The 15,229-nt window shown below is 53.7% G+C and overlaps 2 protein-coding genes across 4 annotated transcripts in view; one reads left to right on the top strand and one right to left on the bottom strand.

Moving 5' to 3' along the window:
- Positions 1-15,229, bottom strand: part of LOC125176186 (pepsin F-like) — a 29,486-nt gene that overhangs the window by 13,581 nt on the left and 676 nt on the right. The window contains exons 1-3 of one of the 2 annotated variants that reach the window (XM_047877209.1): positions 13,456-13,535; positions 11,693-11,879; positions 9,563-9,722 (exon numbers count right to left, since the gene is read on the bottom strand). The gene's annotated coding sequence lies outside the window, so the exon portion shown is untranslated. Of the gene's footprint in view, positions 1-9,562; positions 9,723-11,692; positions 11,880-13,455; positions 13,536-15,229 lie in introns of those variants that run through there. The other variant, XM_047877208.1, reaches the window with a different exon arrangement.
- VPS37C (VPS37C subunit of ESCRT-I) overlaps positions 13,446-15,229 on the top strand; it is a 28,945-nt gene continuing 27,161 nt past the window's right edge. For both annotated transcript variants that reach the window (XM_047877207.1, XM_047877205.1), the window contains exon 1: positions 13,446-13,654. The gene's annotated coding sequence lies outside the window, so the exon portion shown is untranslated. The remainder of the gene's footprint in view (positions 13,655-15,229) is intronic.

Below are 15,229 nucleotides of genomic sequence, written 5' to 3' on the forward strand. Positions count from 1 at the left end.
GAGGGGGGCTGGTGGGGAGGGAGGGAGGTTTATTTTTTTAATTTTTTTTCAAACAATTTTTTTAAAGGTTCCTTTTATTTGAGAGAGAGATAGAGAGCAAGCAGGGGAGGGACAGAGAGAGGGGGACAGAATCCCAAGCAGGGCCCGCTCAGTCAGCTAAGCATCTGACTCTTGATTTGGGCTCAGGTCATGCTCTCACGGTTTGTGAGTTGGAGCCCTGTGGCGGGCTCTGTGCTGACCGTCTGGAGCCTGCTGGGGACTCTCTCTCTCTCTCTCTCTCTGTGTCCCTCTCTCTCCTGCTCCCTGGCTCACGCTGTCTCTCTCCAAATAAATCAATTAATTAAAAAAAATTAAAAAACAACCAACCCCCCCACACAACCCTTACATTTTGAGGTTTCTGCCTTTAGTGTTACCCCGATGGACCCAAGAAGAGCAGACTTGAGCCGGCCCCCTCTGACTGGGTCACTGGGAGCTGCTTTAGCTCTTCCCCTGGGAACTGCCCCCCCACCCCCACCCCCACCCTGGGGCTGCCTGACCAGCCAGCTGGAGATTCTGAGGAGCCACGACAAGGCCCGGATGTGGATGAGCGCATTTTTAGAAAAAACCAACCGGGCATCCCCCTCCCTGGACTCATCTTCAGTGCTGTCTGCAAGGTGAGGGACAGGCCTGGGTAGGGCGGGAGCCAAGGAGTGAGGCCGAGGGTGAGGGGGTGTGGAGCTTTGGAAGAGGAGGGAGGGCAGCTTGGGCAAGGCCCGGGAGGGACCGGGGTGTGGAAGAAGCCCCGGGCAAGGAATGGTACCTGCCCCTGGTCCAGCCCCAGCGGGTCTCCCCGTAAACTTGCGGGAGGTGGCATCCTATCTGCCAGAATTCCGGCTCCGGATGTGGAGGTGACATAGAGCCATCCTCGCTGCTGGTGAGCCACGGGAAAGAGGCACAGCCCCAGCCAGCGGCCCCTCGATTGCTCCCTCGCTGGCGGCATCATCTCAAGCCGGACTGCAAAAGGGCAGGCCATGCAAAGCATTTAAAATATTATCTGATGGAGCTCTCCTTCCTGGCAGGTCTTGTACCCAGAGTCCTTTTATCGGTATTTATGCCTTTAGGAGAGATGATTCATCAGCCTGAGCTGGGGTTTCTGTTGAGGAAGCCGCAACCTTCCCCGTCAGTAACATCTGTGTTTTAACCACCTGATCTCAGCCCAACAGATGCCGAGCGGCAGAATGTTCTGCCGGGCAGGGCCCAAAGGTCCTCCGGCTCAGGGGTGGCAGTTACATCATGGCACCTGGTCTGCCCCTGCCCACCTGGAGTCCACGGCAGACCCCGCCGGGCAGTCCTGGGCAACACGCACCCCTCAGCCACTTGTCACGCTAACCGGCACTGGCGTGCGGTCTGGACCGTCTGCTGTCCTTGAAAAAGTCCAATCCCTTCATCCTCGAGATGAAGCAACTGGGGCCTGGGGAGTGCGACTCACCAAAGAAAAGCTAGCGAAGCGCTGGGACTCCAGACGTCTGGTCCTCAGGCTGGGAGGGCGCGGAGCGGGGACAGCTCAGAGAACGCTCAATGGCATCTGCTGCCGTCGCCTCCGTGGGCGACTCTCGGAGGTCCTCGGCTGCCGGGGCCGAAGTCCTTCCCCTTTCTTCTCAAGTCTGGGCTGCTTCCGTCACCAGACCTGCCTCTGGGGGCAGCAGGAGGATGATGTTGGGAGCTGGCTCTCCCAGGTGCCGGGCACAGCGGGCACGGCCCCAGCTGGAGTGGCACCAGACGGCAGTCACACAGTCAGCGTCTGACTCAGGCCGAGCCCCACGGCTCCCCTTCCTCGTTCATGCAATCCCGGGACTGCCTGGCACTGGCCTGAATTTAGAGCACTGAGCCTCCTCTGCTCAGCCTTTGGCAACTTAGAGCCGATGTCTTATTCGTTCTTTAGGGAATGCCTAGCCAAGTCAGGAGGCTCAGACAAGCCTGCATTCAAGGGGCTTGTCCATGCTCAAGAAAGACTTTGGGGGCGCCTGGGTGGCTCAGTCGGTTGAGCGTCTGACTTCGGCTCAGGTCATGATCTCACGGTTCGTGGGTTCGAGCCCTGCATCGGGATCTGTGCTGATGGCTTGGAGTGCAGAGCCTGCTTCAGATTCTGGGTCTCCCTCCATCTCTGCCCCTCCCCTGCTCGTGCTCTGTCTCTCTCTCTCTCTCTCTGTCTCAAAAATAAACATTTAAAAAAAAAAAAAGAAAGAAAGACCTTGGAGCTTTGAAGGCCCTGATGGGGGATGAAACCACTCGCACTCTCTGGGGACTTTGCTGTGTGGATCCGGATGGAGGACAAGGGCAGACCCATAAGGACAGGCTGGGCATTACCTGGATCTCAACTGCTCGCGGGTTGAGTTCCAGCGCCCGGGCCTCAGGGTCAGGAGCTGATGCCGATGCCCCACGGCCATCTCTGGAGAAGGAATGGAGGGACCAGATCGGCCGAGGGCACAGCCACCTCGGGCGGCCCTGCGATCACACAGGGGAAGATCAGACCAGAGCGTTTTCTTTCCTCTTGGCCCTATCGGCGTGCTGGAGGTTCTGCCCAGGAGGACAAGCAAACCGAGAGAGCCAGAGTCGGTGGTGGTAGCAGTGACATCCCCTGTGCCCCTGGAGATAAACAGCTTATCCACACGGCCCGAGGCCTGCAGCAAACTTCGCACTATCTCTCTGATCGCCTCAGGACGCACGCAGCCTCGGAGGTGTTGGGGAGGAGGGTGACCGCTCATTGCTGGTAACTTGCAAGTGAGGTAGGTGATGAGGTCACGCTGGGCGACCTGTGGCCGAGGTGTCCCCTGCAGTGTGGAAGGAAGACCGGAGCTGGAAAAGCAGCCATTTATTGAATTTGGTTACCTTGGGCCTCTGCGATCGCGGTTCCGTTGTTTGGAATGTTCTTCTCCCAGGCCTTTGCATGGCTGTCTCCTTCTCCACGTTCAGCCACCACCTCAACTGTCCCTTCCTCGGCGAGACCTTCCCTGGCCGCTCCGGTTTCCCAGGCACAGAGCCTGACTCATTCAAGGGGCCCCAGAGACACCGGATACGTTTTGCCACGTGCTTCTCATGGATGCCCTGTGAGGCCGAGATTGTCCCCAGTTTACAAATGAGGAAACTGAGGCTCAGAAGAGTCAGGTACTCCCTTCAGGAGATATGGCTGGTGAGTAGGAGAGCCAAGATTTGAACCCAGATCCACCGGACTGCAAGTTCCATCTAGGACCTAAAGAGATCCTTATCACCAGGGATGGGACATTCAGCTCCAAGAAGACTATATATAAACAACCCTTGTTCATTTCTTCCTAATTTACTGCCCCGGCTCAAATTCCGTTTAGGGTTCCTAACTGAAGCTCCCCAGGTTAAGTTTTCTTTGTCCTGTTCATTCCTCACAGATTTATGGCCTCTTTGTCTAAAAGGTGTGAAAACTTGCCTTGAGATTTCTTTGGATCTCAATTTCATTATTGGGTTTCTGCGTGCTTGTAATAAAACTTTTGGTTTTTTTCTCCTGTTAATCTGCCTCATGTCAATTGAGTTCTTAGTCGGGCTCGAAGACCTTGAGGGTAGAGGAGAGTTTTTTCTTCCCTTCAGTGGCCTTGGGTGGAAAGTGAGGAAGGCTTCCTGGTGGGGGAACTGCATGGAGGGTGAATGGATGAGAAGATGGGCATAGGGAGCAGAGAACATCAAAGAAGGCATCACCAGCCTCCCAGTGAGCTCAAGGGATTGTCAGTCACCTGGCGAGGTGGAATTGCGAGGGTCATAGGCCTGAGTGACACATGCTATCAGTCAGAATAGACAGCAACAGGGGCGCCTGGGTGGCTCAGTCGGTGACGAGTCTAACTTCGGGTCAGGTCACGATCTCAGAGTCCGTGAGTTCGAGCCCCGTGTCGGGCTCTGTGCAGACAGCTTGGAGCCTGGAACCTGCTTCGGATTCTGTGTCTCCCTCTCTCTCTGCCCCTCCCCCGCTCACCCTCTGTCTCGCTCTCAAAAATAAATAAACGTTGAAAACATTTGTTTTAAATATTAAAAAAAAAAAAAAAAGAATGGACAGCAGCAAGCAACGGCCACCTGAAAAATCATGTGTCTTTCTCGCTCTTCCTGTCTGCCCATTACAGGCCCTGTGACTGGAGATGTCACCCCTCTGGGACGCAGATGGTTGGAGACTTCGCCATCTGCAGTGCCACTGGTTGTCATGGTGAGGACAGGTGTCGGCTCGCACGGTGGCCGTCACAACGTTTGCCGGGAGTGACGTGCGCCACTACCGCTCGAATTTCATTGGTCTGAACAAGTCACGTGGCCGCCCTGAATGTAAGAGACCACGGTGGAAGTGTAATCCAGCATGCGTGTAGAATGGAGATTCGAAAAATCTGGAGGACAGCCCTAATAACACACGGGCTGACGTGGGAAAGAGCAAAGACCAGGTCATGGGTGGGCCTTGAATGCCGTGTTCAGGAGCGTGGAATTTTTATCCTGTGCGCCATGGGCAGCGCTGAGTAGGTGAGTCGATGTTGTTAGGCCGTGGAAAGCAAAGGAGTAAAAAGGCACGGGAGGCTGGAACACGAAGAGGCTGCAAGAGAGGAAAGAGGGGGGCTGTGGAAACGGGTGGGGGCGGGCGTGTGGACCGGTCACGGGGAGGGGCGGAGTGGGGGGTGATGGGAAAGCGGGAGAGGCCACAGACATCCTGGGGGGCTGTTTACCCTGGAGATTCCAGACTCCCGTGAGGCGGAAGGACCAACCTCAAATCTGAAAGGTTTTCTCAGAACCAAGCGACTAGGCCTCCTCGGTGGCGAATTTTCACGGCAGAAGGGGACAAAGTTTAAACTGTGGGGAAGGCAGATTTCGCTTGAGTTGTAGAACCACTTCTGTTATCAACTTCTCGTTGTCACTGAAGCTATTTGCCAAGCACTTTGCAGGGAAAGGAGCTGGCGTAATATTTGGAAATGTGAATTTCCTTCCTGTTCTCGCGGCGATAGGACAGGAGCTCTGCCCCGAAAGAACTCCCACCGCAGCCAAGTGTTTGGAAGTTAAATGAGAGCACCCAGAGGTGTGGGGGGCAGGGTGGACAGAGGAGCAAGTCCCAGGATGGAAAGGAGGAGGCAGTCATCTCTGGGGGACACGGGGGGTGTCCCCCTGGGGGGCTGGTTCTCCTCCTGCTCAGCTCTGCGGGAAGGGGGCAGAATTTTTGATCGAAGGTGGGGGGGGTGCCGAGGTCTGATTGCTGCGCATGTGGCCTTGAGAGGAGCTGGCGGGACCCCGTGGGACTGGCCCTCGTCCGGGGCAGGGGGGGGGGGCCCTGTGTGACCTGCCCAGAGACAGAGGGCGAGCTGTGTTTATGGACCCCACCCCCAGTTTTTTCTGACACCACACGGGTGTGCGGATGTGACTGGATTCCACGGAGGGGGAGGAAGCGTGGCCTGGAAGGGGGAGAAGACCGAACTTGAGAAATCGAAGGATGTGTGAGACGCCGTTTTACAAAATGAGGGGGAGCAGAGCACGGCGCCTGAGAACGCAATGCTGGAGCCAGAGGGACTCGGCTCACATGCGAGCGTGGCCTCGACGAGCTGTGTGACCTCGGACAAGTTATTTCCTCTTCCTGTGCGTCACGTTCGCCATCCTTCATCACCAATGTGATGGGTTCATCACCAATCCTAACAGAGCCACATGCATGAATATGCGTAGGTGCTTAGACCGTTGCCAGGTGCTGTGTATTACATAAAGTCGGTTATGTTCTTTGGATGCAGATCCATGCCGGTTACACTGCCATATGTGGGGAGCCTGTCTGGGACTCGGGGGTTAAGAAGGAGCTGTCTCTTAGTGCAACGTCATGACTGAGGGCCCATCTGGTTCCATCCCTGGCTTTGCAGGGGCAGGAATCAAGGCCCAGAGAACAGAAAGGCCTTGGCCCAGGTCAGCCCAGACTGAAGTCACTGAGTGACAAAATGAATTGGAACTCAGAGGCGTTGTGAGGCCCACGCCTGAGACCGGAATCAGACTCTCACTAGCCGTGTGATGTTGGCTCTGGGACGGCCTGCCTGGGAGGATTAGGCTGCTTTGTGGGCCTCCGGGCCCGAGGCCGCCTGACCCCCTCTCTGGTGGGGTCTGCCTGGGGTCTGCTGCCTGGAGAAAAGGCTATCCTTTTTTTTTTTTTTTTTTTAAGTTTATGTATTCATTGTGAGAGGGGGTGGGCAGAGAGAGAGGGAGAGAGGGAGAGAGAGAATCCCAAGCAGGCTCCACACTGTCAGTGCGGAGCCCGATGTGAGGCCTGAGCTCCTGAACCGTGAGATCACGACCTGGGCCCAAATCAAGAGTCAGATGCTTAACCGACTGAGCCACCCAGGTGCCCCAAGAGGCTGCCCTTTTATTCTGTCACCAGCCGGTCCCCGTCCCGGGGCCCGGGGAGCCGTGTTTGACTTCCTGGGGCCTCATCGTGGCCCATCGGGTGGCCAGTGAGGATGCAAGTATGAGCAGCTGTGACGGGACCCGAGGCTCACAGTTCTTGGGGGTCCCAAGCTGGAGACAGAGCCCAGCCTGTCTCACTGAGCACTTCCTTAGTGGCCATTCCCATTCCCTGCTTCCTGCTCTTAAAATACTGGCGTGTGTGTGTGTGGGTGTGTGAGGAACAGAGTGTATAAATGAGTGACTATGTCAGTGTGTATGAATGTGTGTATGGGGGAAGGTGGGGATTTAAATGCTGAGGTGATACACACTCCAGCTGACGGCTCCTCCCTGGTTCCCCAGAATGGCTCGCTCTAGAGTCTAGAAGGGGCTCTTCCCCTCGGTGGGATTCTTTTTTTATTCTTTTTAATTTTTTTCCTATTTATTTTGTTTATGTATTTATTTTTGAGAGAGAGAGAGAGAGAGAGAGCACGTGCGAGTGAGTGCACAAGCAGGGGGGGGCAGAGGGGGAGGGGAGACACAGAATCCCAGGCAGGCTCCAGGCTCTGAGATGTCAGCGCAGAGCCCGATGGGGGGCTCCGACCCACAAACCGTGAGATCACGACCTGAGTCCAAGTTGGACGCTCAGCCGACTGAGTCACCCAGGCGTCCCCACCCCCCCTTGGTGGGATTCTTGATCCGATGCTGGCGAGAGCGGAGGGGGTGTAGAGCACGTGGACGTTGTCTGAGGTTGCATCTTCCCTGGCTTTGGTGTGCTTTTGTTTCTAGTGACATCTGCGACTTGGCTTTGGAGGATCTATTACAGCGGCTCCGCGGGCACAGGGTGGCCCTCAGACGGCTGCGGGGAGCTCCCCTGCCCTGGGATGGGCAAAAAACCTTTTTTTTAATGTTTATTTATTTTTGAGAGAAAGAGAGAGAAAGAGAAAGAGCACGAGTGGGGGAGAGGGGCAGAGAGAGAAGGAGACACAGAATCTGAAGCAGGCTCCGGGCTCCGAGCTGTCAGCACAGAGCTGGACATGGGGCTCAAACTCACAAACCGTGAGATCATGACCTGAGCCGAAGTCAGATGCTCAACTGAGCCACCCAGGCACCCCTGGGTTGGGCATTTTCTTTTTTTTTTAATAAAAAAAAATTTTTTTTTTAATGTTTATTTATTATTGAGAGACAGAGAGAGACAGACCATGAGCATGGGAGGGGCAGAGAGAGGAGGAGACACAGATTCTGAAGCAGGCTCCAGGCTCCGAGCTATCAGCACAGAGCCCGACGCGGGGCTCGAACTCACAAACTGCGAGATCATGACCTGACCCGAAGTCGGACGCTCAACCGACTGAGCCACCCAGGTGCCCCTGGGTTGGGCATTTTCGAGGTGAGACTTAACCTTTCAGAGTTCCCCGTGGGAACAGGCTTGTCCCTTCCCTGTCCTGCCTTCCCCTGGTCCTTCACTGGTTTCTCTGAGAGCAACTTTGAAAGAAATTCCTTATACATGACACCTCATCTTTGGGGCTACTTCTGGGGAGGCTGACCTAAGCAGACCTAAGACGATCTTCTTCAGGCAACCCACCAGGACCTTGACTTATTTAAGTTGCCCTCCCATGTGTTCCTAGAGCGCCCTGAAGTTTTCTCTGCCACGTGGCTTTGCCCTTTCTTGAATTTCTGATATCCCTGCTAGACCACATGTTCTGGAGGGCAGGGATCTCACATGTTCATAAGTCCATGGAAAGAGATATGGTTTCTATTCTTCACACTCTGTTGTCCAAGTAAGGCTAACACAGGGGTTGGGTACTAGGTTACAGGCTCAACTTCCATAACCCAGGCCTACATAACCAAGGCTTAAATAAAATACAATTTCATTTCTCTCCGGTGCAGTGCTCCAGGTGGCTCCCCAGTGACGGGGACTCAAATTCTTTCTTGCTGCCGTGCCACCTTCAACACGTGATATTTACCTCTTGGTCTAATGTGGCTGCTCCAGCGCCTGTCATTACATCTGCATCCTGGCTAGCAGGAAGTAGACAAGGGGAAGCAGGACATGCCCTGTTCCTTAAAGGACACAGCCAGAAGTTGTAAATATTATTTCCACTCATATCTCACTGGCGAAATGAAGTCACAGGAGTCCTTTTAGGTGAAAGACAGGTTAGGAAATGTATGTCCTCTTTAGTCTTTTCGTCTAGGTGGCCCTAGACTCGGGGTTTGATCATTAAAGGAAGAAGGAGACAACATCCCTGTTAAGCCCTCCTGTTTCAGTGCAGATAAGCTGTTACACTGTGAAGACATACAACCCCCAGATCTCAGCGGGTCAACACAACTAAGATTTATCGCACACTCATGTGACACGGGTTAGCAGAGGACCCTGCTCGTCACAGTCACTCCCTCTTGATGCAAGGGAAGGGGATGCGTGGCAAACAGGACCCTGCTTCGCGAAGGCTTCTACCTGGAAGTGACATATTGTGCACACCGTGGTGGCCAGAGAAAATTCCATAGTCATGGCAAACCTGGGGTGGGGGCTGGAGGGGGGGTGGTAATGTGATCTGGCTAGAATATTTATGACGAGCAATAATGGTCACCACCCTTCATTCACGTGCCTATACTTTACTCTTTTTTAGCTCTCCCCACCCTGCCCCTCAGCCTCTTTTGGCCAGTAGATACAGATTTGGATGAGATCATACGAGAGGATATACGCTAGGCTGTTAATAAGTCCGGAAACCAAGGGCGAAAAAAATGAAAAGAAAAAAAAATCCCAAAGCTATACCTTTAAGAAGGCATGTTTCTAATCACAATTTTGCAATGGCACAAGGGTGCATCAGTATATATATTCGTATATATATGGTTTCTGCATAAATGTAACAGGATCATAAAGAAATTTGTAAAATATAAATTCATTTACCAAACCCCACAGAATACTAATGAAGGTGTACTGTATTAATGATAACCAGATCAGGTTTAAGTTTGGGTACACGTGGCAAGAAACCTAAAATAGCCGTAACAGGATAAAACTTGATTTTTTTTTCCCCCTCCCTCTCAAACCAGTCTGGAGGTAGGCCATCCAGAGTTTGAATGGTTTCCATTTTCTAGGACACCTCATGGTCCAACACAGCTAGGAGAATTCTAGCCATCACATATGAAATCAAGGCAGCAGTTAAGAAGGTGGGAAGGCAAAAGGACTCACCTCCCAGCTGACTCCGCTCCTTTAAAGCAGCCTTCCAAGTAATTCCTCGCAATCCTTCTGCTTGTTACACAAAGTCACCGTCATAACTGGCAGCAAGGGCGGTTGGGAAATGCAGGGGTTTTTGTTGGTTGGTTTGTCCTTTTAGCTACTGGACACATTGCTGTACAATAAAATGTACTCTATTTTATTTTAGACACTTTTTTTTTTAAGTGTACTTATTTATTTTGAGAGAGAGAGAGAGAGTAGTAAGGGGAGAGAGAGAGAATCCCAAGCAGGCTCCATGCTGTCAGCACGGAGCCCGACGCGGGGCTCGAACTCACAAACCGCGAGATCATGACCTGAGCCAAAACCAAGAGTCGGTTGGACCCTTTACTGACTGGGCCGTCCAGGCGCCCCTACTCTATTTTTAAAGGAAAACGAGAGGCGGGGTAACGCTGTAGGCAGCTACCAGCCCCTGCCTTGGAGACACGACTCCTTTCTGGGGGGTACAGCCGGATCTGCTGAGCACCGAGTGGACGCCAGGAGGAAGGAGTCCGAGTGAGAAACCAGCCAGACCATTCTGACTTGCAAGTCCAGAAAAAAAAAAAAAAAAAGACAGAGTCTTCACCGCAGATCTCCTGAAGCCCGAATTGGGGATTATGCGTGCCAGGCGGCAAAGCTTCCTTCAAAAATTGCTTTTCCAACCGGGTCCCGAATCCTCGCCCCCACAATACCTCAGCCTCTCAAACACCTTCTTCGTCCGACCTCAAACTCGGACCTACCTGTTGCGCTTTCCTCACTTCTGCTTACATCACTTCTCCATCCAGTCAACCAGCATAAGGAGATCCAAGTGGAGGAGCCCAACCAACCCACCCACCCTTGGTAGAAGGGGGTAGAGAGGAAACACAGGGAATATCTGGACTTAAATATTTTTTTGTGCTGGATGAAGATCATCTGAAGGACGGAGATATCTTGGGGAAGAGAGATCTCCTGGTCCTCTCAAATTCCCACCAAAAACGTCACTGCCCCGAGGCTGGAGATGGTGTCTGTTCACCATTGTCTCTGTAGTGCTAATTCTTTTTAATGTTTGTTTGTTTGTTTATTTATTTATTTTAATATGAAATTTATTGTCAGATTGGTTTCCATACAACACCCAGTGCTCATCCCAAAATATATTTATTTTTGAGAGAGAGAGAGAGAGAGAGTAGGGGAGGGGTAGAGAGAGAGGGCGACACAGAATTCAAAGCAGGCTCTGGGCTCCGAGCTGTCAGCACAGGGTCCAACGTGGGGCTCGAACTTGCGAACCGTGAGATCGTGACCTGAGCCAAAGTCGGACGCTTAACTGACTGAGCCACCCAGACCCCCCTGTGTCTGCAGTTCTTAGCAGTGAATGTATGTGGAATGACAGAATGGGAGAAGAATACGGAGCTGTCTTCTCTTGCTCTCGCGCACTCTCTCTCTCTCTCTCTCTCCCTCTCTTTTGCATGTATCAGGCTCACTCTGAAATATGAATGAAATTGGATGTAACTGAGGCACGGTATAAGGGACATATGTGCCAGCAATAGGACACCAGGACTGAACGGGGTGGGCTTGAGCCTGGGGAAGCTGAAAAGAGCCAGAAGTGGAAAATAGGAGGAAACAAGGTAGGAAGAGCACCCTCTTCCAGGGCCACCTGCCTCAGACGACTCGCCACGTTTTCCTCCCTCCCTCCCTTTCTCCCTCCCTCCTTTGCTCTAATTCTCTATCTTTGCTAATTCAGCCGTACCCCCCCCCCCAAACCTGGATGACTTGGCAATGACCTACTTGATGGGGAAAGTATAGAGCAGTTTGTTATTTCCCCTGGATAGAATCATTGTGTCTGTCACATTCACAGGTTATTACTGTCATTGCCTCAGGAGTTTCTAGCATTTGTAGAAGATGATGTATAAAATAGTTCCTGCCCATCCTTACAGAAATTACTCTCCGGAGGGAGCGAACGGTCCATTACAGAAAAATGTAGCAAATGCTGAGAAAGGAAAGGGTGTGGGGTGTTTGAAGAACGTACAAGCGGGCACTTACCCAGCCTTGGGGGTACAAGAGGGGCTTTCCAGAAGTGGAGTCTAAAACCTGAAGGGCACGAGTGACAGCAAACCCGAAACGAGAGAGGCTTACCCAGGGTGGTCTATTTCCCTCTCCTGTGGAAGTCCAGATGTGAGTATCCAGCAGGGTCTCGACGCTCCATGGCGTCAGGGCTCAGGGTCCTTCTGCTTTGTTGTGCCTCCAAGTAAGGCCTCCATTCCCCGGTCACCTCACAGCTCAAGATGGCTACTCTAGCTCCAGGCATCACGTCTGATTTCACCTGCCAACACAGTACCAGTGGGTGAAAGGCTTGCTAAACATAAACTCAAGCTAACCCATCCTCGTGTTTTCTAATTTTTTACCACCAAAGTAACATATGCACAAGATTAAAAACTATATAGCACAAAAGGCTTATGACACAAAGCTAAGGTCATCTGTCTCGGTCCTCCCGACCCCTCGGAAAACAGCGTCACCCCAGCTGTCTGACGGCGCTGCAAAGGGGAGCCACTCTGACATTGTGCTCAAAGTGAGATGTTTGCAAAAACCAACCGTGGTATCCCTCACGCAAGTCAGTAGCTGCGACTGTCTTCCTCACCGTCCCTTCTGCCCTCTAGAGGTGATCACTTCGTGGTCACCTGGCCCAAGGGTCCTTAATCCATCTGCTACCTGGCAGCCCGAGAGGTGGCAAGAAAGAGGAAGGAGGCTCTGCCCAACAGGGACAATGGCGATTACCATAGCCAATCAGATCCATTCTCTCCATAATTTGAAATGGAAGTTTTGAGACTCTCTGCTGAAAGGAATTTTGATATCCCAAAAGAAAGAACAGAGTCAAGTAAGGATGGGACCTTGAATACTGCTGTGCCTGGTGCTATCGAGCTCCTGGACTTTACAGTTATGTGACCCAATAATTCCCATTTTGCAGATGGTGGCCTAGAGTTGGATTTCTACCACTAGCAACGATGGTCTTAATTCCACACCTAATATGGTGGCCAATTTTGGGTGGTACGGTTTCCTTGGTCTAAGAAGCTCTCCTCCTGGGATCCCTTTTTTTTACAAAGCTGCAATCATGGACCCCGCTGAAAAGCCAAACAGGAAATGGGGTTCACCCCCAGGTCTGGTCGTTTAGTACACGGTGCCCAGGGAAGAGAGCACCAGCTAGCATCGGGGGCTTTTCTTCTCAGGTCATCGGTCTCGGGATTCTAGGCAAGTGAGGATGTATAAGGACGTCTGTCAAGCGCTACGCACACAGAATGGGCTACACGTGCAATCTCGGGCCTTGGGAAACAGGTTACTTGGGAAACTACTCAAGAGTTGTTTTGAAAAACCCGCCAGTCAGTTCCAGACTGACAGGCACTGCTCTCTGCCAGGGACACAGGTCTGTGGTCACTCCCGGCCTGGAGCTGACTGATGTCACGGCCGTGGGCGTGTGGTTGGCTTGGGGGCCCCTTAGTCCGAGCTCAGACCACCTAAGTCGTTCCCTAGGTGCTGGGATTCCACTCCTTTCTTCTCGGGCCCCTTTCGGCCGCTTAGAGCAGCCTGCCCAAGGCCAAGCCCGGTAAAACAGAAGAACCCTGGTCTCGCCCACCACATGAACCGCGGGAAACCCGCGCAGGCGTACTCGCCCTGGGCGGCCGGGTCTCCGCCCAATGGGCGGTCCCCTTCCAGGGGCGGGGCGGAGGCCTGCGGGGGGCGGGGCCGGGCGTCCGCCGCTCGCGGGAGGGGTCTCGCGAGGACGCCCGTGGGTGTGGCCCGGGGTGGCTGAGCGTGTGTGTGTGTGTGTGTGTGTGTGTGTGTGTGTGTGTGTGTGTGTGTGTGTGTGTGTGTGTGCTGGGGAGGGGGGCGGGGTGGGGCGCTACCGTGGTGACTCGGGCCCGCGGGTCTCCCAGCGTGGTGCGGGACAGCGGCGTGGACCCCACTCCTAGCCCCGGACGTTGGAAGGGTGTCACATCCGGCGGGAGGGGGCGGGCCTGCGGGCCCCGGAAGTGTGGGCGCGGGCCGTGGTTTAACCCGCGGCGGCTGTGGCGGCGGCGGCGGCGGCGGCGGTGGCCGGGGCAGGTGAGCGGGACCCGGGGAGGGGCGAGGACGGGGAAAGGGGTGGCGCTGGCAGTGGCTCCCGGCGCGCCCCCGCCTGTCCGCCTCGTCCTGGCAGACGCCGGTGATTGGGCGCGAAGGGCGCGTGACTACCGCCGGCGCCCCTGCCCCTCGCAGCGGAAGGGAGGGAGGCCGGCGCCCCTGCCCCTTGCGCCCTCCCCTCCCTTCCCCCTGCAGGTGGAGCGTCTGGCCCCGCCCCACCCCACCCCCTCACCGCCACCCTCCACCCCCCACCCCCCATTCCATATTTGAGCATCTTGTTGGCCATAGTTCTAGTGCCGTTGGAGTCCGTTTGCCCATTATACAGATGGGAAAGCAGGCCTCAGAGTGGGATCTGACTTGCCAGAGGTCGAACGGGAGGCCGGTGGCAGAGTAGGGTCGCAGTGATCCTGGTCTGTGGCTCCCCGCCTGTGCCCTTTCCCCAGCGCAGGGAAAGAACCAGAGCTTTCAGCCTTTAGCCTGTTCTGACCTTTTTTTCCAGCGTCCCTGACCAAACCCTACCCCTGGACCTGCTGGGTAGAAAGGCATTGGTGTGTGTGTGTGTGTGTGTGTGTGTGTGTGTGTGTGTGTGTATTTTATACGTGTACGTACATTATTTATATATCTCTATATATCTATCTGTCTAACTTTCTCCAGTACGTGTCTGGTTCTTGGGTACAGATGGCAGTGGTATGCGTGTGTCTGTGTATCTCCTGTATGTGCCTGATTCCTCCTTTCGTCCCCACAGCCAATGAGGTGCTTGTTTTCCCACTTTATGGATGGGAGAAGGACTAACCCGGGGCTATGTTGTGAGTTCCTGGCAGAGCTGACCCTACACCTTGGCGTTTCAGCCTCTGAGACCGTCAGGACTTTCTTAGTACAGGGTCTGGGCTCATCTACCCTAGGAACGTCCACCTTTAGCTCTGGAAACTTCACAGACTCACTTCCCTTCGCTTCAGCAGTGATACAGTGATCCTCTTGCTGACTCAGCCCTTTTCCACTCCCTTCGTTGGCTCCTTGCCTCTTTTCCAGGAGTCATTGCACCCACGATGCTGCCACCTGACTCTCAGGACTGTCAGTCTTGGAGCTGGAGGTGGCGGTGACAGAGGGACTTGGGAAGGAATGACTTTCCTGGGCTCTTGTGCAGAGCTGCCGCCCTGCCCAGGCCTGGACTTTGTGGTCCTGGGTGGGAGGAAGGACTTGGGTGAAATATCGGCCGCTGAAGTGAGAGAGTCTTTGTTCTTGGTGGTCCTAGTGGCCAGAAAGGCTTTTTTCCTCGATTATCTTGGAAACTGGCTTGGTGCCTTTGTAGTTTCCATTAGGTGGAACATTTCATTTTAGACTTGTTCATTTAGATAAGCAGTTGGTCTGATTTCTTGACTGCCATGTGCTCTTGGCACTGTTCTAGGGGCTTTGTGAACATACTGAATTCTGAGAATACTTCAAGGTAGGTGGTGACCCCATTTTACAGATGAAAAGTGAGTTGTAGGGGTGTTACATGATTTGGTCACACAGCCAGGAAGTGGCCGAATTGGGATTTTTTAACCCGGTAGTCTCATT

The sequence above is a fragment of the Prionailurus viverrinus genome, chromosome D1 (assembly GCF_022837055.1).
Source record: "Prionailurus viverrinus isolate Anna chromosome D1, UM_Priviv_1.0, whole genome shotgun sequence".
Lineage (NCBI taxonomy): Eukaryota > Metazoa > Chordata > Mammalia > Carnivora > Felidae > Prionailurus > Prionailurus viverrinus.